The sequence below is a fragment of the Sus scrofa genome, chromosome 14 (assembly GCF_054392235.1).
Source record: "Sus scrofa isolate SSC_HxYL_T2T_F1_AM1 chromosome 14, Sscrofa_HxYL_maternal_Yorkshire_Landrace_v2.0, whole genome shotgun sequence".
Classification (NCBI taxonomy): Eukaryota; Metazoa; Chordata; class Mammalia; order Artiodactyla; family Suidae; genus Sus; species Sus scrofa.
Genome location: NC_139396.1, coordinates 38,426,805 through 38,448,639, shown reverse-complemented (window position 1 = coordinate 38,448,639; position 21,835 = coordinate 38,426,805). Strand labels below are relative to the sequence as shown.

General features: G+C 39.1%; 1 protein-coding gene and 1 long non-coding RNA gene across 23 annotated transcripts in view; one reads left to right on the top strand and one right to left on the bottom strand.

Annotated features, from left to right (window-relative positions):
* The window catches only part of GALNTL6 (polypeptide N-acetylgalactosaminyltransferase like 6), a 1,215,026-nt gene that overhangs the window by 884,067 nt on the left and 309,124 nt on the right, over nt 1–21,835 (top strand). The gene's annotated exons all lie outside the window — the stretch shown is intronic.
* LOC110256614 (uncharacterized) overlaps nt 9,029–21,835 on the bottom strand; it is a 132,629-nt gene continuing 119,822 nt past the window's right edge. The window contains exons 4-6 of one of the 2 annotated variants that reach the window (XR_014826555.1): nt 19,970–20,064; nt 12,686–12,809; nt 9,029–9,303 (exon numbers count right to left, since the gene is read on the bottom strand). This is a non-coding gene — a long non-coding RNA (uncharacterized LOC110256614). Of the gene's footprint in view, nt 9,304–12,678; nt 12,810–19,969; nt 20,108–21,835 lie in introns of those variants that run through there. The other variant, XR_014826556.1, reaches the window with a different exon arrangement.

The window sequence follows — 21,835 nt, the reverse complement described above, 5'->3', positions numbered from 1 at the left end:
AGCTGCTGAATCATTGACATAAATTAAATAGCATGAAGCAGTTAGTGAAAAACTGGCCACAACCAAGCAGATTAGATGGTTTTTCACAAAAAAAAAAAAAACAAAAAAAAAAAAAAAAAACCTACCAACTAACTGAGGACATTAGTCTTTATTTTAAAGACAAATCGGTGGAAGCAGGTTTGGCTTACTTTTGTGTTACCAGTTTAACATGTAGGCATTACACAGAGCCCATGCTTGTGAATTCTGGGAGATAAATTGTTGCCCAAGTCATGAATTCACTCATCTGTCCGAAACAGAAATCATGCAATTCGACCCCCAACTTTGCAAGGCCAGCTCATTCAACTTCTGGTGAATCCCCAAAGACAGGCAAATAGGTGTCCATTCTTTACAAAAATGGCTAGAAGTGAAGATAAATCTTTCTCCCCCCAAACCACTATGTTGTTTCAGTAGCTTAACAACCCAGCAAACAAGATCACAACCTTTAAAACTGAGTTAAGCAATTTTTGTTCCTAAGTGGAAAGCAGTTCATTATATAAACCATCAGATATTATTGAGTCTGACAGCCTTGTATCTCTAGATCCTTGACTTCCAAATACAGCTCATTCATTCACGATTTCATAGGCATACATCTGTGTATACAGACATTTATTCAATTAACATCTATTTAGCAGCTACTGGACAGGGTCTAACTTAGATGCTGGGAAATACAAGCAATCTTAAACCAGGGTCTGCTGTCAAGAACCTTTAAATTTGGTCACATAGATTTGTTTAAAAGGCTTATATGGAATATTAAGTAATAACGCAGCGAATTAGATAACCCAAAAATGTGTATGATTAAATGCTAAGTAAATAAAACATATTAGGGTCCATAAGAGGGAGAAATCAAGGTCATGGAAAAGTAAGAAGAAACCAAGTGAACTTTTGAATAATTGTAGATATTCAATGTGAGAGAGGCCAGAGGAATTTGGGGGAAGGCGACAAAGAAAAGATTGAACACAGTCCAACTCTCTTACGGGTGGCTCACTCCTGTTTGCATGGCCTGGTGGAGTCAGGTGAATACCAGTGACAGTGGGACCCATACAATATTGAAAACCGAACCCACTAAAAATAATAATAATAACGATAATGCCCTGATCATGAAAACGGATGATGTATTCCACATGTGTATCAATTAGACACATGCAGGGTCATGGCTAAGGAATGCCCTCTACATATTTACCATATTTTAAGCAAGACATCAAACGTTCTCAGTTTTTGAGTTTCTATAACTTCTATATATTCAGCTAATCAAACACCATCTCACCTTAGAGGTAGAATAATTTGCATCCTCTGACCCCAGGGTCACCTTTGGGAAAAACTCTCTGCATTCCAGGTATTGCAGGCTTCTACATGCCCTTCTGTATGTGTTTAGGGTAAGGCAGATGGCTCCAGCTTGATCACCTCTCCCGATATGCTCTGTGATACCCCTTGCTCAGGACTGGTCTTTCTCCATCCTCTATTACCCACTCACTTCTGGGAAGAAGCCATTGCAGGTGTCACAGATTGAGCATCTTTCCTGCTGAGTCCAAGATGTTTCTCAATGTGCTGTTGCCCAACACAGTGGTCAGACTTGGTGCATGAAGTAAACTCTATAAGTGTACTTTCATCTATTATGTTCAAAGCATTGTGTGCTTCCTTCAATCTAGGAAGACCTTGTATTTAGTAAGTATATGTAAGATTCTGGTGTGACATTATACAAAATATTATAACTAGCACTTTCAACAATTTCATGAGACCAACAAACAAATATCATCTCCTTTTTACATAGAGAGCAACTAAAATCCAGAGAGATTAAACAACATGCCTAAAACTATATAGGTATTATTGACAGAATCAATTTCCAAACCCAAGTCTCTGACTTCCAGATCAAATGCTGAGCTATCAAAGGCCATAAAAAATAAAAGAACACATCAGCCTTCCTCCTCCTAGGAATTTAATCAGTTAAGATAACCAAACACAAGTAGATGTTTGCTTATCAGACTGCTGTTTAGCACAGTAGGAAAAAAACTCTGAATTCCCATCCATTTGAAAATGATCGAAGAAATGTTAGTTCCCACATTTAAATGGAATATTACAGTCATTACAATTATGCTTTCACTTTATATTTACTGGCAAAATTCTATGATAGCGCTTGTATCAAAATTGCTGAAATAAAAAATAGTGATTAATATCAACTGCTGGTGAGGAGGCAGAGAAACTGGGTCACTCAGACATTTTGCCAATAGGCATGAGAAATGGCACAGCCCCTCTGAAAAATAATTTGACATTTCTTATAAAAACTAAACATGCACTTAATAACATCCAGCAATTACACTTCCGGGTATTTGTCCCAGAGAAACAAAAACTTTCGTTCACACAAAAAACCTGTATGTGAATGTTCCTAAAAGCTTTATTCATCATAGGCAAAGCCTGGAAAGAACCCAGTATCCATCCTTCTCACCAGACATGTTTCTGTTCTTCAATCATGTCACTCTCTGATTCAAACCATTCAGTAGCAACCTAGTATCTGCCAAATACTACCTGAAATTTTAAATTTGCATTTAGGCTTTCTGGGAATACTTTCTGTCTTCTTTGTCAATCTTTTCTTCTGAATGTTCTAAGTTTCTGTCACCCTGAGCTACTTTTAGGTCCCACACACATAATTCATCATCTAACTTCTAGGCCTTGCATCATGCTTTCTCCAGCTGAAACGATCTTACTCTTCAAAATCCTACCCATTTTCTCAAACAACTAGTAACAAACGAATTACTCTAGGACTTCCTGCTCATTCTAGGTTGAAGTTAATTCCTTTTTGTTCATAAAGAAAATTATTTAGTTCACAATACTTATTCATTTATAATGCAGTGACCTGTACATGTGTATCTCCCTGACTAAACTGTTAGCTCCTACAGAACTTAAGATATTGCCTTAGTATATAGTCCAACAATTGAGTTTACAAAGGTTTCAGATGTATATGTGAAAATACTGTGGAAAATCACCATAAATAGGCAGAAAACAGGTGAAAAGAAGGGCAGAAATGGAAGCAAAAAATTCCACAAGATTAAAGTAGATGAGGCTTTTAAAAATCTGGATAATGAAATACCAAAGCAAGTCATTTAGTAAATCTTATTTATTAATTTAAAATCTAGGTATTCCCTAGGGGTGCAGCAGGTTAAGGATCAGACGTTGTCACTGCTATGGCACAGGTTCAATCCCTGGCCCTGGAATTTCCACATGCTGCGGGGGTGGCCAAAAAATAAAAAATAAAATCTAACTAATAGTTGGCATTTGCTCACTTGTTTTCCCCAGGCATTTCTACTCAATTATAGATGTCTCAATTGCTAAAATGATAGTCTGAGCCAGTACAGTACTCAGGACAGATCTATGGGAAATCCGGTCCCATTTCATTAGTCCCAGTCTCTTTATCCATCTATCTGTTTACTCAGGCTTATGGGAACATCTATTACTGTGATATACAAAGGCACAAAGAAAAGACTAAGCTGGAATTCATTACCAGAGGAACCAGAATAAAACCCAGCATCTGTAACTCTCAACTGGGCTGTGCCAAATGCTCCACACCCCAGAAAAAGAGACGGAGCTTTCTTCTCAGCCACTCTGCTCCAGTTCTCAGACCAGCTCTTTTGTGAACTTCTCATTCACCTATCTCCCTGTCCTCACCCTGCCGCTGCTCCACATTTTAAAATTCAGAGTGAATTCTCTTTCTGAGCCTATGATGAGATAAATAAAAATTAACCCTTTCTATAAGTTAGCTAGGCAACTTCTTAAAAAACTGTCCTTACTGCTTTCATGACCTGTGAGGGAATAGGGTTGGGGGCTGGGTGGGCCATATGCTTCTGGCTTCACATTGTCTCTATCCCTAATCTCCAGGCCAGTCCCAGGTGCAAGGGTCAATAGGCAACCTGCCCTCTGAGGCTCAGATGCTCCTGACTATCCAGTAAGAGTCAGAGGGTAAACACAGCACCATCCTTGCTTAGGTTTCCCCAGAGAGATGCTCTAACTCCCCAAATTCACAGTAGAATCTTGACAGATAGCCCAAATGATTACACCACCCTCTATCAGATTTAATCCTGTGGATATTAACTTTCTGGAGCAAATCAAGCCTCCCCTCACAGGAGCCCATCATGCCCATGATCTTAGGTACCCACTATGCCAACCACCAGCCGACCAGCCTCCACGGTTCACCAGCTGCCTCCTCTGGCTGAGGATGGGTGGACTATTGGGGTCCTCTCCTCCAGGGTCCCTCCTCCTCTGGCATGGTCCTGCACCATCCTATCACCTGAGCAGAACATCACGTCCCACCCAGACCCACTAAATCAGAGCCTTCATTTTAACTGGGTCCCCAGGTGATTTACATGCACAAACGCACATCAGAGGTGAGAGCAGACAATGCCCTGGTCTGCTCTGGAGCTTTGTTCTGTAGTACTATTTTCTCCAAAAGAATATACACACAATGATGTTATTCTGCAAACATATTCATCAGATGTGAAGGCAAGAATGCAAGTTACCTACATGACAATTTTAATAAAACGGGGTGCACAAGCAAATTTCTGTAGAAGAGACCTGCTAACACTGGAAGGAAACACTATAAACACTTATTTCCTCTTTTACTTTACCAAAATCTTGTGCATCCAAGTCCTAAGTGACTGAACTGTCCCCATTCCTAAACACAGAAATAGGACACATTGTTCTCTACTGTCCTTTGAATTTCTGTGCCCCTCTAGGAATGAATTTTTTTCTTCAAAGGATCCAATCGTAGATGCATTTTTCAGTGCACTCTTTTTTGGTGATTAAATGTACATTTAGATATTTCGAGTTAAATTTCAGTATAGAAGCATCATTTTACTAATTCCCCAAATTAATTTTTTATTTTAATTTTATTGGAATAGAGTTAATTTACAATGTAGTGAGTATAGTACAGAGAACTCTACTTAATATTCTATAATAACCTCTATGGGAAAAGATTCTGAAAAAATAATGGATATGTGTACATGTTTAATTGAATCACTTTGCTGTACCCTGAATCAACTATACTCCAATAAAATTAAAATTAAAAAATTAAAGTGGGGAATTATTAAAAATGATGCTTCTATATTATATTGTAACTTAACTCAAAATATCTACATGTTCACTTAATTACCAAAAAAAAAGTCAGTGCACTTTAAATCATCTATATTTTTTTGTTGTTGTTTGTGGACCTCCCCACCTCTGTGGTCAAGATAGTATTATTTGTGTTTTATTTCCATTTCAGTCTTACACGCATAATAAAAACATAGTAATTTAACAGTTTCTTACAAGAGCTTCACATTGTCATGTTACCATCTGCAGCGCAGATAACATCACAATCCTCTTTTTCCAGGTAAGAGGCAGTGGCTCTGAGAAGTCAGGTGATCAATTCAGGGTGATGAAGCCAGTAAATAAATGACAAGTCTGATAATTAAAGCCAGTTTTGTTGACTCTAACTCAATGTATACATATAATTTTTTTTTCTTCTCACATCAAGATCTGCAGAAGCAGAAACTTCATTTGTTTTTGTTTTGTTCTGTTGGGTTTTTTTCATTTTTTAAATTTTTTCCACTTTTATTGAGATATAGTTGACATGCATCACCATGTAAGTTTAAGGTGATGATGGTTTGATTTACGTATGTTGTGAAATGACGATCACAATTGGTTCAGCTAACACCCATCAGCTGATGTAGATATAATACAAAGAAAAGGAAAACATTTTTCTCCTTGTGATGAGAACTCTCAGGATTTACTGTCCTAACACAGTCCTATGTATCATACCTAATATATCACACAGCAGTGTAAGTGGAGCCATCATGCTGTGTGTTATACCCCCGTCCTTGTTTATCTTATGACTGAAGCAGAAACTTCCTTTAAAAGATCTATATTTCATAGATTTTTTTGCTCTTAATTTACAAAAAGGAACACCCCCCTGCATGCATATACCCACCCCCACCCCCCACACACACACACACTCACACACTCACACCTCCTCAAACCTCGAACCTGAAACTTGCACCTATCCTTTGTGCAAGCCTGAGGGGGTGCTTTCTGGCAAGAGCCAGTAAATGGAGAGTTAGCCTTGTTAATAACTCCTTGAAGCTACTGAACTTTTCCTTTCATGATCTCTCCAACTTATGCATTTTAATGCTAAGATAATTTCTGATTGCATTTTGGGAGAAATAGTTTTAGCATTTGGCAGATTGCAGAGTGGCAGTTTCCACATCTCCTCCGGGCTGAGTAAAAGCCCTGAGGAAAACACAGAAGTGCGGGGCAGCATCAGGATCATAAATATTCAGTTCCTGGCTGCTTCTTTAAAGGCAGAAAATGTGGGTTTTCTAACAGCTAGAAATAAGCTCTAAGTTTACTTGGAGAGACTGGATGTATGATGTGTCCCAACTATGCTTTTTAAACTCATTTTGATATTTGATATTTAGAATTGATGGTAAATCTGCTCCTAAAAACAGAATATATTGTAATAGTGTTTTCTAGAGATTGTTCTCTTTTTATTCACCTAGCTTTAAGAATTATTTAAATTTTCACAATTTTATTAAAAATTAATAGCACAGCTGTAGTCCACCAAAGGGGAAAGACCCCATAAATAATACATACTATCTAAGGAATAGCTAATACATTTAGATTTGTGGTAAATTATTAACAGCTAGGTAGCGTATGTGATTCTGTTATTTTGCCCAAGTTTGGAATGTTTCTTTTTTAATGGATTTAGCAATAGATTCCTTTCAATAAACTAAAGTGAGAAACCAGAAACTATGGGAATCAATTGGGTATATTAAGAAAGAACTGATTTTTGACATTTAGCATCATTGGAGGAAAAAACTCTCTGAGAACATCTGATTAGAATTCTTAGACTTGGTATGAATGACGCACTGTTCCCGTCACTGTGGCAGGCACTGCACTAAATGTTTCACATGCAGGATTAACCTCACAATGACCTTGAGAGGCATGTGTCACACACACACACACACACACACACATCCCTTACATGACCAGTGCTGCTGACCAGAAAGACTGACTTCAGAATAAAGGACCCAGGCCTTGACCCGTTATAGCTCTCACCCTTGGCCTTGAAGAAGAGGGGGAAACTGCCATAATTCAGACAGCTTGAGCCTCCTCTCAAAGAATTAAACATTCACCTTCTGGACAACCCAGAAATTTCCCTTTTATAAACAGTCTGCCCATGATGTTTATGAAGAGATTACATCTAATTCTTCAGCAAATACATCATGCTAACTAAACATACCCTTCTCTGAGATATCACCTCATGTATGTTATCATGGCTTTTACCAAAAAGACAGGAGATAAAAAGCATTGGTGAGGATGTGGAAAAAAGGGAAACTTTCTGCACTATTAGTGGGAGTCTAAGTTGGTACAGTCACTAAGGAAAACAGTGTGGAGGGTCCTCCAAATATTAAAAATAGAACTACCCCAGGACCCAGCAATCCCACTTCTGGGTATTTATCTGAAGAAAAGGAGAACACCAACACAAAAGATACCTGCACCGCCATGTTCACTGAAGCATTATCCACAGTGGCTGAGACCGGGAAAAAAACTAAGTGTCCATCCAGTGATGAATGGATAAAGAAGTGTGATGTACATACGCAATGCAAATGATTCAGCCATAAGAAAGGAAATCCTGCCATTTGTGACCACACGGGCAGACCTTGAGGAGGGCATCATGCTAGGTAAAATAAGCCAGACAGGGAAAGACAAATCGTATATGGTGTCACTTAACAAGCGAAATTTAAAAAGTACAATAATAAAGTCAAACTCAAAAAGAAACAAAGAGTAGCATGATGACTGCCAAGGGCTGGGAAGTGGGGGAACTGGAGAGAAATGTTGGTTCAAGCATATACACTTTCATTTATAAGAGGAATCTGTTCTGAGAAAGGTATGGCATGGTAACTACAGTTAACAGTGCTATCTTGTATATTTAAAATTTGCTAAGAAAGGACCTGAAGACTTAACAAAAGAAAGAGAAGGAGAAGAAGAAGAAGGGGAAGAAGAAGAGAAGAAAGGAAGGAAGGGAAGGAGGAAGGGAGAAACTGAGTAAGAAAATCCAGACAGCTCTACGAGGAGATGGGTGTGTTAGTGAACCTGATTGTGGTGACCACTTTACAACGTATATACGTATGTAAAACCATCACATTGTACACTTTAAATAGATACCTGTTTATTGTTAATTACGTGCCAGTGGAACTGGGGTGGGGAGAAGAATATGGACCTCTAGGAAGAGGGTCTTTGTCCCTAGGGTCTGTGTCCCAGCTGTCTGGCTCCTCCACTCCCCTGGGATCAAGGTGGGGAACTTTGTTCCATCAGGAGCACCCATGACGCTAGTGAGATCCCTGAGCATCTCCCTTCCTAAAAGACATCTCCTCTCTTCATCTGTGCTCATATAAGATGTGTCCTGTGTGTCTTCCCCGGGGGGTAGAGTCTGGTGTACCCTCCAGAGGCCAACAAACTCCTCTGTTTTTGTGAGCATCCAGTGTGCTCAGTCACAACTGCCTACTCTGTGGTCACAGGTAACTTGAAATCAACCCTCCTGAAAGTATTTACACCACAAGAATGGATGTGCACTACAAACAGCAGGGTTTTATTGTCCGCAGAGCCAGGCTATCACCCATGAGCAGTCATACAGCCCCAACCACTGTTCCCAGAACTCTAATCTACATACTCTGTAATGAACTACGGTCAGGATGTGGTTATACCAGTGTGTTATGTGTGTGTATTACTAATCATTATTATTAATATAAAAAGGTAGATCATGTAATATTACAGAAAGAGAATTCGATACAGTTAAATACTTTTCTATTCGTTGAATTACCATTTCCAAGCAAGCTTGGATGAGCCATTTCACATGTTTCACGTTAATAAAGTAGAAAGTAAAAAACTTACCCTAGCTAATTCAGAGGATCATCATATGACATAAATGTGCTTGTACCTGTGAAAATATTTTTAAAAGTAAAACTTTAAAGGTCAACCCTTTTTTATTGTATTGTCATATTTTCAAGTATATCACCTTTTTTATTCTTACTGTATAACCACAACTTTATGATACAGGTGTAGATGTTGTCATTGCCATTTCACCTACTTCCAGCTTGCAGCAAGGTTTTCTCATTTCCAGGACATTTCCTACAGGGTATGTGCCCATTGGTCACATAGCACTTAACTCATCTGCTGATGGTTCTTGCCCAGTCACTCTATTCCTTACCATGCTCATCACAGCAAGTATTTCTTGGTGTTCTAGAAAGGAGATCAAGGATTATGAAACCATTCAAAGAAATGTTTAATATGTTGCTTCAATCTCACAACATTTTCTATTAAATGTTTTAATATTAAAGAAAGCTAAGTGATAGTTTATCTAGATGGCACATCTTTCAGCTAAAGCTCATGCTTTAAAAAAAGCAAATCCAGTATGCAAAGTAGACAAAGGTTTTGGGAGTTCCCATCATGGCTCAGTGATTAACGAATCTAACTAGGAACCATGAGATTGCGGGTTCGATCCCTGGCCTCGCTCAGTGGGTTAAGGATCTGGCACTGCCATGAGCTGTGCTGTAGGTTGCAGATGCAGCTCGGATCCCCAGTTGCTGTGGCTCTGGTGTAGGCCGGTGGCAACAGCTCCGATTTGACCCCTAGCCTGGGAACCTCCATATGCTGTAGGCGCAGCCCTAGAAAAGGCAAAAAGACAAAAAAAAAAAAAAATATATATATATATATATATATATATATATATATATATATATACACACAAAGGCTTTAAGGTATCACTATTTGCAAAAAAAAAAAATACATATATATATATATATATAATAAAGAATCTTTCAAATATATAAAGTATATCTGCGAATTTTTTTTTTTTTTTAGGGCCACGCCTGCAGTATATGGAAGTTCCCAGGCCAGGGGTCAAATAAGAGCTGCAGCTGCCAGCCTATGGCACAGCCACAGAAACTGCAGGATCTGAGTCACATCTGTGACCCACACACCACAGCTTATGACACCGTCAGATCCTTAACACACTGACCAAAGTCAGGGATCGAACCCACATTCTCATGGATACTAGTTGGATTTGCTACTGCTGAGTGGTAACACAATGGGAACTTCATTTTAAAACAGATCAGATTAAGAATAATTAATGGTGATAAAATGTTAGAAATTAAAATATTTATGATTTTTGTCATGGGAAAAGTTTAGTAATAATATAATAAAAATCTCAATCTGTTAGGAAAAAAGTAACAAAAACATTCAATTAAATGGAATTAATTTGGCTCATTTTTCTAAGGAAGAACATCAAATTATTTTAAAATAAGCTCATAATGAAATTTTAATGTCACATTCTTGTTGATTTGTCTTGGGAACACTACAAATTTAACCTCAAAAAGTATAGCCTTAGAGTTCCTGCTGTGGCGCAGAGGAAACAAATCCGACTAGGAACCAAGAGATTTCGGGTTTGATCCCAGGCTTCACTCAGTGGGTAAAGGATCCAGCATTGCCATGAGCTGTGGTGTAGGTTGCAGACGCAGCTTGGATCTGGCATTGCTATGGCTGTGGTGTAGGCTGGCAGCTGTAGCTCCGATTAGATCCCTAGCCTGGGAACCTCCATATGCTGTGGGTTCGGCCCTTAAAACAAACCAACCAACAAACAAAAACTATAACCTCTAAAAAAGCAATCTGGAGTTCCTGCTGTGTTGCAAGGGGATCAGTGGCATCTTGGGAGCACTAGGACACAGGTACAATCCCTGGCCTGCCACAGTGGGTTACGGATCCTATGTGGCTGCAGCTGCGATATAAGTCACAACCGCAGCTAGGATCTGATCCCTGGCCTGGGAACTTCATATGCCCTGGGAACTCCATTTACCCTGGTAACCAAAATAAATAAATTAATTAAAAGTTTAAAAAAATTTTTTTAAAAATCTGATTCTGATATTCAAAATGATGACTTTTTGTATTCTTTGAGTCTCATTTTAGTTAACTAACATTTTGATCCCTCTTACGTTCAAGACTCTATGCCAGGCACAGTAGGGAATATAAAAGTTAAAAAAGGAGAAGCTCTTTGTGTGCTATGACAATTTATAATTGAATGTTAGGTTTAATTGTGCAGGAAAAAATAAGGCAACATCATATAATGGTCCTAAGAGACTATGAGGACCCAGAGAGTGAAATCACTTCCAGTTGCAGACACAGCAGAAGGCGTCACTAGAATGGGTCCCGGCAACACACACTCTCGAGTGCTTTTCCTGAGGCTGGGAAGGGAGATAATGCACTTTAGGGAACTTCTCCCAGTTAAAGATGGAAAAAAAAGGATTCTCACCTCTCTCTCAACTAACCTGAAAATCTAAATAACCAGATCATAACACACACACACCCAACCTTCTGGTTAATATAACTTCTACTGGAATATTCTTCAAGTACATGAATGAATCATTGTCATTTATGGTAATAGTGTATTTAAGGAAAGGGGATGGCCTGGGTGTGTATCAAAACTCTGAGAGATGTACCACAAGGAGAATACTACAGGAAAACACAAAGGTCTAAGAGAAACTGGACTACGGGCAACACTCCAGAATTCGCCTGCAACACGAAACTAGTCAACATTACTGGTCCAAACATCTTGGTTGATTGAAGGGCCAGAAACAGCCAGATGTTGTATAATCACCAAGCTCTGATGGAGTCAGGAAAGTTTCCATGGAGGACAAGGTGACAGGTGAGACTAGAAGGGTGGTTGAGGTTGGGGGACAGAGGCCAGGGTATTCCAGGCCAATGGCAATACACACAGGAACACCGAGAACAGAACACAAAGAGAATGCTCAGCAAAGAGGGAGAAAACGTGAATGTCCGGACAGAGAAGGGTGGGGTCGTTGGCAGGAAAAGATGCATCAGTCAGGCTAAAGAAGCCATGAGAAAGTGTCAGAGAAATGCTACTTGCTTCAGTGGGAGCAGTGTCCTCTGCAATGCTTGTACAGACCTGATGAGACCACCTGCCGGCATGACCCTAATTAAGGAGGTCAGGTCTATGGGAAATGCAGCAAGATCCTTACCCAGCTATTTTCTTTCTTTCTTCAGTTTATTGAAGTATAGTTGACTTACAAGGTTGTGTTAGTTTCAGGTGTAGAACAAAATGATTCAGATATGTGTGCATGTACGTATATATACATATTCTTTTTCAGATTATTTTCCCTTATAGATTGTTATAAAATATTGAGTACAATTCCCTGTGCTATACAGTAGGTGCTTGTTGATTATCTGCTTTATATATAGTAGTGTGTATCTGTTAATCCCAAACTACTAATTTATCCCCCTGCTCCCCTTCCCCTTTGGTAACCATAAGTGTGTTTTCTACGTCTGTGAGTCTATTTTTGTTTTGTATAAAAGTTCATTTATATCACTTTTTTTAGATTCCACATATAAGCAGCCTATTTAAAGAAAGGGATTGATTTTAAATGTTAGATGACTCAGACTCTTCAGGAGGGCCAAGAAAAATGCTCCTTTAATAGCATAGGGCTCTTCTGGTGAGCACACTTCTGTGGTGGCTGAGGTCATGTGATTCTGAGGTTGGGTGTCTGAAGTGTCACCAAGGTGACCCAGACAAGCCAGGTCCCTCTGCCACCAGGGTTATGAAAGAACCCACCTCACTGCCCAGCTGCACGCCCCCTGCCCATCTCAGCAGGTGCATCTGATGGAGGACCCTCCTTGGTCACAGGCACGTACATAGCTGCAAGGGACCCAGGGAATGTAAGTTGGTCTTCTGTCCTCTGTAAAACAGAGACCAGAAGGATGCATTAGAAAGGACATGGCAAAATTATCAGATTCCCTCAATTCGATTAAGTTTAAAAATAAAAAGCTGTCAATCTTTAGATAAAGGCTGAAATCTATATAAATCATCAAGAATACAGGCATACATACAGTGGATGGAAATTGTTTCCTCAAAATACAAGATTGTATGACTTCACTGCTTTCTAAAAACAGTTTTGTTGGCAGGTAAAAGTAGCATGTGTTTATTTCAATGATGTGAATCTACAGAAATACACTGTCAATACTCTATAATACTGTGCTTGCATATCTTAACTGATATCTATAATTTGGTATTCTGCAATTTCAATTATTTCATCAAATATTTTTCAATTGACAGACATTTTGACTATTTCCAGATTTGTGCAATTATAACTAACTCTCAAATCAAATGTTACTAAATATTTTGCTATGTTCTGGATTATTTCTCTAGACAGGTGGAATTATTGGTCAAAAGAGAGGATCATTTTAAAGCCTCTCAATACACACTACCAAATTACTTTCCATAAAGCTTACACCAATTTGTACTCATATCAGAAATGTATCCATTTTGTCACACTTTTGCTAGAATAAGATATTCTTATTTTTAAATTATGTTCCAATATTACGTGTCCAAATCCTATGTCATTATTAAACTTTAATTTCTTTTGTTATAAAGTAAGGTTGAAGTATTTTTGAAATACTTTAAGGAGTTCTTTTATGAATTATCTTTTCATTCCTTTTATCTACTTTTTATGGGAAGTAGAAGCCCTAAGAAATCCCTTCCCCTACCATTAAGCTGTATAAAAAGAAACCAGAATATACAAATTTCAGATGATGAGAAAATTGCAATATTCTAAATAAGCTGTTTAGTGGGCATTAGGGTTACCTGCGCCATAACAATAATACGTTGACATTTGAATCTTTGCGGCAACATCTACAATATAGCCACAGTATAGCTTTTGGGGTCACTGGGAGTCTGTGAAGGGCTCACAATGGTGACCCAGAATGCATCTCCAAAATCAAGGATGCTGACTAACCTCTCTTGAACAAAAAAAAAAAAAAAAGAAGAAAATTAAATAAAGGAAAATAGTAATATGAATCAACAGTAGTATTGGTTGGGGTGTGCAAAAAACTACAGGATACCTTCCTAGATAATTAAAAATAGAATACCTTCCCCCTTCCTCTAATTCAGAACATTAATTACATTCCAGCAGCATCTACCTGTTAAATACACAAAATTTTAGTTCTGAAATTGTTAATAAATTATAAATGATGTTATTTGTTGAGATGGGAATGGATCTTGTACCTCACATTTCCTCATCCCATTTACTGAATCAGTCATTAAACTCTGTCTGTCTTTCAAATATCTCAGAAATCCCTTACTGACCCCCATCCCCACACCAGTGGCTCTGTCCTGATCAAGGACACCATCATTTTCCTCATCTGGACGAACGCAGTTACCTCCTGGTGCATCCCTGACTCTACCCTTGCCCCTCCCCCCACCCTCAGCACATCTGGCACATTTTAGAGAGTGGTGTTTTTAAAGTACAAATCCAGGGTCAAGTGTAAACTCCTTGCCTTGTGCGGGACGCCCACCCGATCTGTCTGCCTCCCAGCTGTCCCGTCCCACGTCCCCACTGTCCCTCTGCATTCAGAGCTCCTGTCCTCTCAGGGCGTCCCCAAGACAGCACCCCCTCTGCGTCCGAGGAAGCCCGGGACAAGCTGAACTTTCACACTGAACAGTAGAGATCTGGATTCATTCACCTTGTGTGAAGCCTGGGAAATGTCCTATTTTAAAGCCAGTTCCACGGTGCCCCAGGCTGCCCGTTCTCTTCGACTGGAGTGACCACCCTCGGTGACTCTGAGTGGCACTGCTTTTTATTACAGTGCACTGATCGCCGCCTGTGCAAATCACCACAGCAGAGATGCCTGCCAGCAACTCTGCGATTTGGAGTAATTGTGACACAGGTGTCCTGTTTAACGATTCCTCCGGGAACAAAAGCCTTTCTAACAAAATTGGCCTGTGTACGGAGGGCTCAGAAGTACTTTTACCTGAGCAGTCAGGGAAGGCAAGGCTGTAGGCTGCTGGGCTGTTTCTGTAAAAGCCCTCTCAGGGCCAGCGTGATGGAGAAAAGCCAGCCACCTAGGGGACCGCCAGAGAGCATCACATCCCCACCTCAGTACCCCCCGCCCCTGCCCTCCACCCGCCACCCTCCGCCCCCGCACTGAGACCTTAGACTTGGTCTGAAGTTCCTTCCCAAAGGGAAAAAGCCCACCACAGCTCAGGAAAGCCCCTCCCCTTTGCCATCAGCTGACAGGAGGCATGCGTTTTAAGCATTTTGTATTATTTCTACCACCAGTGGTAAAATAAAATCAAGTGGGTTGATTGTTAAGGAAAGAGTTATTTCTCCTTTTCTGAAACTGAACCGATATGACAGCCCGAATATTACTGCATCTTTCTTGGATAGTTCCAGAGTGTCGCATGTTCATAATTATGATTACTAATGGCTTTTGAAATCACTACAGCCTCAGGGAAAGAAGACTAACTGAGCTTGGACATTCACTAGCCATATAATTTTGGGCACATCATGCTTACAATGCATCATCTGGAAAATAATAAAGATACTTCTAGGAGTTCCCTAGTGGCTCAGCGGGTTAGGGATCCAGTTGTCACTGCTGTGGCTCAAGTACAATCCCTGGCCCAGGAACGTCTGCATGCCTCGGATGCGGCCAAATAAAAGGAAGGGAAAAAAAAAAAAACGAAGAGAGAGAGACTTATATGTAACTCATGAATTTTTGTAAAGATTAAGTTGTATCATATAGAGCACCCATCCTAGTTCCTAAGGCACAAATGAAACCTTATAAACATTTTATAAACCTTTTCCCCTTTTGATGCATTCATTATAATGTACATATAGAAAAAGTGAGGTCAAAGGCTTAAAAAAAAATCGGAACACTAGACAAAAGAAAGATGTAATAATTAACTTTACTGAAACTAGAAACATCCAGAAAAACAAGTAAACCATGACAGAAATGGATGCAGGATTTCTTTTGCATAACCGACTAATTCATTTATCTCCATTAATCATTAGCTGACAAATCTGAAGATTTATCTTTTTAGGTTAATGACTTCCTGACCACACATGCTTTTCTTTCCCTGATGCTATTCCGTCGATCATATTTTTTTTAATTATTGTAATCTTCCTATTGTAGATCTTGAAAGCAAATGGAAAGGAAAATAATGTTTAGCAACAGCATAAATATACATCCAAAATTACCTATAGATATAAACCCCTCAAGGGTCATTGTGAGATTTACTTTCCTTGATTCTTCTTTGTAGGAGGTTTCATTTTTACCTCCCAGAGATTTAGCTCCCTGTTACTTCATTTTTCATATTCAGTGAGTATCTTTTCTCTCTAATCTGTTTTTATTGCCATTTTTTTTTTCTCTTCAAGGAACTGTACAATCTTGCACAATCTTTCCAAGTCGTTAAATTTCTCAAGGGCATCTTTCCTGGGCATTAACCCGCCTTTGTTATCTACATTATTCATTTCTTGTCCCTGGGTCAGGAATAACGTGTGTCACTCCATCAATACCAAGGAATTTTTTATGTAACTTTCCTAATTATATTCTAAATTCCCAATTGCTAGTGCCTCTCCAACCACTAGTTAGGATGTCTTCCTAGTTCCACAGTACCGGAGTTGAAAAGGTTATTTTGAGTTTTAATTTTTTTCTCTTTACAAATCACTCTTAACAATGGGGCTAGTCATCCTTAATTCTTTCTAGCCTTCAGATCCGACCTTTTAAAAAAAGTTTTCTTTTTGTTGTTACATATAATTTTAAATGATCGAATTAAAAAAAATGTATCAGAGAGTTCCTGTTGTGGCACAGCAGAAATGAATCCGGCTAGTATCTGTGAGGATGTGAGTTCTATTCCTGGCCTTGCTCAGTGGGTTGGGGATCTGGCATTGCTGTGAGCTGCGGTGTAGGTCTCAGACTCAGCTCAGATCCCGTGTTGCTGTGGCTGTGGTGCAGGCCACCCACTGTAGCTCCAATTCAACTGCTAGCCTGGGAACTTCCATATGCCTCAGGTGCAGCCCTAAAAAGAAAAGAAAAAAAAAATTATCTGCCTTAAAATGACATAGACTTCACCTATCATTTAGGCATCCCCAGTTTGGGGGTTTTGTTTTTGTTTAGTTTTCCCTTGATTGCTTTCTACACAACAGATTAAAAGAGAAAAGCTCTGCTTCTGCAAATGCATTTTAGTTTTCATGAAAAAATGAAAATGAGAGGGAACACTTATCAATAATTATTCCCATAGTAACTAGAAAAGATGAGTTTATCTTATATCACTGAATACGATATATGCAGTAATTATGCCTTTCATTTGCATCCTCTGGACTAACAATTTAAAAGTAAATCTATATCCAATTATTTTAAAGTACAAAACAATGATTCCCCAAAAATATTTATGTCAGGATACTAAATCATCCAAAGTGTGGCTCTGACTTTTTTGATTAAGTGATTATCAAGGAAATGAAGATTTTCCAAATGCCTTTTTTCAGCAAACTATATGAATAAAATAATAAAAAATAATATGGGCCCCTTTTCAGATTATATATATTCATTTAGACCAGAATATGAATATATATATATATAAAGTATTCATTTAGACCACATTTTTTACTGTATAATTACTTGTATAGTAAATGTTTTAAAAATAGTTTAGAAAAGAGATTCACAAACTCTTCCATCTCAGGACCCCTTTACACCTTTAAAATGTCTAAGGAGCCCAATAAGCTTCCGTTTCTGTAACATCTATCAAAATTTACCTAACTCCACCACATTTTCAATGAGCATTAAAAGCAGAACACAGCACACATTCCATTCACCATCTGTACAATGATGTCATCACATATCATCCAGCCTTTGGAAATCACCACCCCACGAGGCACTAATGAGAGAACCACAGGACAAAAGCAATGTGTTGGATCAGAATCCAGGTGCCCCGTGCCTAACTCATGCCCTCCAGCCATACCCACATCTAACACCTACAGAAAACCAACCTGTTGTTAAATCAGGTGGATCACAGAAGCAAGATACCCTGATCTCTAGGTAAGCAAAAACGATCAATAAAAAGTATAGTTTCAGGTTTTTTTCTATCTTTTAGGACTTTATTTATTCACTCATTTTGGCCACACCCACAGCAAGTGGAAGTTCCCAGGCCAGGGACCAAACCCATGGCATAGCAGGATCCCAAGCCTCTGCAGTGACCACGCCAGATACTTAACCTGCTGCAGTGCAAAGGGCCTCCAAAAGTGTGTGTCTCATTGAAGAGCCGTCGAATATGTTAATTCAAGGTTAGACAGTTTAAGTGTATGATGGAAGCTTAAGGAATGATTGTAAAGTTTGAAAAAGAAATCATAGACACTATTCAAAACAAAAGTGAATAATTAGAAGAAAGAAAAGGCTCAAAAAAACAGGGAAATAATGAACAGAAATGGTCTCTGGACCCAGAGCTCTGTTAAAACTTGAAGGACTGCAGGATCATGTCAGTGGGTCTACACAAAGAAGTAATAAAGCCAGGAACGGACAGCAATACTTGTAAGATAATTGGGGAAAATATGAAAAATCATAAATATACTCTGTTGTTAAACTTCCTTAAAATAGCAGATGTTTAGACACATAATAGGAGCCACATGGTCCTGCCTATCTTAGCCCTTTTCCTGGGCACAGACATGACTCAGAGAGCCATCATCAAGTAAGTTTTTTTGACCTCTGATCTCACAAACTTGTTGTTTGCTATCAACGGGCATTTTAAGTTCTGCCTCCATAAATAAGTGGAGTGCTTTAGGCCAGCGGTAAAATATTGACGACATGACAAAAAGAACAACTTCATAAATTTTCATGGATTTGCTTTATGTCAGTAAAGATTTTTTTTTTCCGAAAAGGGTAAACCAAACACATAAGAAGCACTTGATGTCTGCAATAGATCACAAGCCTATAGAGAGTCTAAATGAGTCCAAGACTCTTGAAACAAATGGCATAGACGATTACTGAGCAAACTGACACAGGATATCATTGATCTCCAGTTAAGGATCCATCTGAAAGGATTTATCAAGAATGGGAGAAATCTCGGAAATGTAAAACCAATTAGTTCAGTCCTGAAATATCTTCCAGACATTGGCAATTGCTGACTTTAATACAGGTTATTAAAATGAAGGTTTTTAATCACATTGAAAGGAAACTGGGGAGTTCCCTTCGTGGCCCAGTGGTTAATGAATCCGACTAGGAACCATGAGGTTGTGGGTTCAATCCCTGGCCTCGATCAGTGGGTTAAGGATCTGGCATTGCCGTGAGCTATGGTGTAGGTCGCAGATGCTGCTCAGATCTGGCATTGCCGTGGCTCTGGCGTAGGCCAGCGGCTCCCGCTCTCCGATTGGACCCTTAGCCTGGGAACCTCCATGTGCCGCGGGAGCGGCCCTAGGAAAGACAAAAAAAATAAAAAATAAAAATAAATTTAAAAGTAGAAAGGGAATTGGTAACCCAAAGGAATAATGCCTTACTAACTTTACTTAGGTCAAAGTAATTTGAGGTCTCATTTAAATATGCCCACAATTGTTGCTGATAAATAAAAGGTAGTAGGCATTTCTATCTTGACAAGACAAATATTTAATACTATTCTTTTTTATTTTTATTAGGGTATAGCTGATTTACAGGCTGAGTCCATTTCTGTTGTACCCAATCATACATATATATACAATCTTTTTCTTATATTATCTTCCATCATGGTCTATCCCAAGAGACTGGGTATAGTTCCCTATGCTATACAGTAGGACCTTGTTGCTTATCCATTCTAAATGTAAGACTTTGCATCTATTAACCCCAAATTCCCAGTCCATCCCATTCCCTCCTCCTCCCACACACACTCACAGACAATCACAAGTCTGTTCTCCATGTCTGTGAGTCTGTTCCTGTTCTGTAAGGTAGGTTCATTTGTGCCATATTTTAGTTTCCACATGTAAATGATATCATAAGCACATGCAGGAATGCTAAAAGATATTGATAAAACAAAGGGGGTGTAACAGGTTCAGTGGCTAATGACCAAAGATACCAATTTTGTTATCATTCATTTACTCACTAACATGCACAGATGTACTGTTGACAGTTTTCCACTGAAGCAGGATTCCTCAATTGCCTGGTAGGTCCAGAACTCCAGAGTGGGTGTGGTTTTACCTGGTAATGAGGACAGAAACAGGTCAGCCTGCTTTCTACAGTGCAGCCTCTAGGGGATAACCAGCTGACCTCTTCCAAAGTATAGGCAAGGGGGTTTTCTAATCCATCACTTTGCACCCTGCAAAAACTGTTACATTGATGGCACCCAGTCATGCCTCTCACCCCTTTGAAGAGCAGGTTTTCCCTGCTGCTTTACAAAGGCAGATAAAGCAAATAAGAATGGCTTCTATACAAAAAGGGATTTTTTAAATATAAATTTGAGACATTATGTGGTCTCATTCCTTGCCTCAGACAGGCCATCCGAGGAAACAGGGGAGCCATGCTTGGTTTTAGCAGACAAGGAAACAGTCTGTTAATCCCATCTGTTTCCCATAAGGAGGAAAGAATTGTTACATATGGGATTCCAGGAGCCTGCGGCCTCATGGGACATGTCTCAAAACCTTTACCTAAGAAATAGAAATCTAGCAATCTGGTTTATGCAAGTAGATTGTATCTGCTTTTAGAGACACTGTGGGTGTTTTTTCTCACATCTTTCATCTTAATCTATTGATAAACTTTCAAGGAAGACCAAAGATGTGTGCAAGGATTCCAGCCGGATACACTGGCTTTGCTGGGCTAGGTTCTCCTCAGTGGGGTAGCATGTCAAAAAGCAGGGGCTCAGCTTGATGCACCTATGCAGAGACCTCAGATAGTCACCTATCTGTGAAGTTGGGCCATTGGTCATGTAGACAATTAAATTCAATATTGAGTAGTTGCTTTAATTATTAGTAGCAGACAAGCAAGCAACTGAAATTGATTCGGGCTAACTTAAAGAAAAGAACTTCATTTCTTGGAAGGCTATTGAGTTTCTCACAGAGCCAGAGGAAGAATACAGCCTCCATTTTTCAAAGGCAGGAACCAAGGCAGGTCTGGGGGCACTCATGAACAGGAAATAGTGGGCAGTGCCCTCGGGGTGACCTCTGGTCTTAGGATTTGACTCTTCCTAAGTTCAAATTCCTGGAAAAGAAAATCTTGGCTGGACTTGAGTCAAACTTTGAACTTAGCTATGGTGAGCACAAGAGGCAATCTGAGTTGACAATCTGATAGAGCTTCAAAGAACACAGGTTCCGTAAAAGAAAAATATCCCCAGGTCTCTGCCCAGAGAAAAAGGACAAGGAACATTAGGCAAGCAATAGTAACAGATACCTAGTGCAAAGAGTGTACTTTAAAACAGGTTTGCTGCATCTCTAGTTTGAATTTTGTATATTAACAATAAGGGTCTAAATCCTGGATGGGGTGACAGGTTCATAGGCGTTCATTTCTCGCTGTGTAAATAAAGAAGAAATAAATTAGAGGCCAAGCGAAGAAATATTATGAATATTATGAAATAGCAATTATGATTTCATACAATACTATAAATCTGAGGTACAAAAAATCAAATCAAATAAAAAATGTTATCCTTAATATCTAATCAATATCGTATGGAAAAATCCAAACTGAGCAAGTGTATTTTGAATACTTAGGACAACATATTTACTGCTTTTTCTGGATAACGGTATGATAGGGAATGAGAAATGATCAAGCAGTCAGAAAATTCTCCTCATTCAGATTTCCCCCACTGCTTCATTAAATCATAAATTACAAGTTTGTCTTAACTTTTCTAGGTCTGCATCTCTTTCATATCAATCCCATTTTGTCCCACCTCTCCTTTATTAAGTTGTTTTTATATGCTTCTGTAATATTTGTACTTTTCTATATAGAGGCCCCTGCAAACTTAGATGTACCCTTAAGG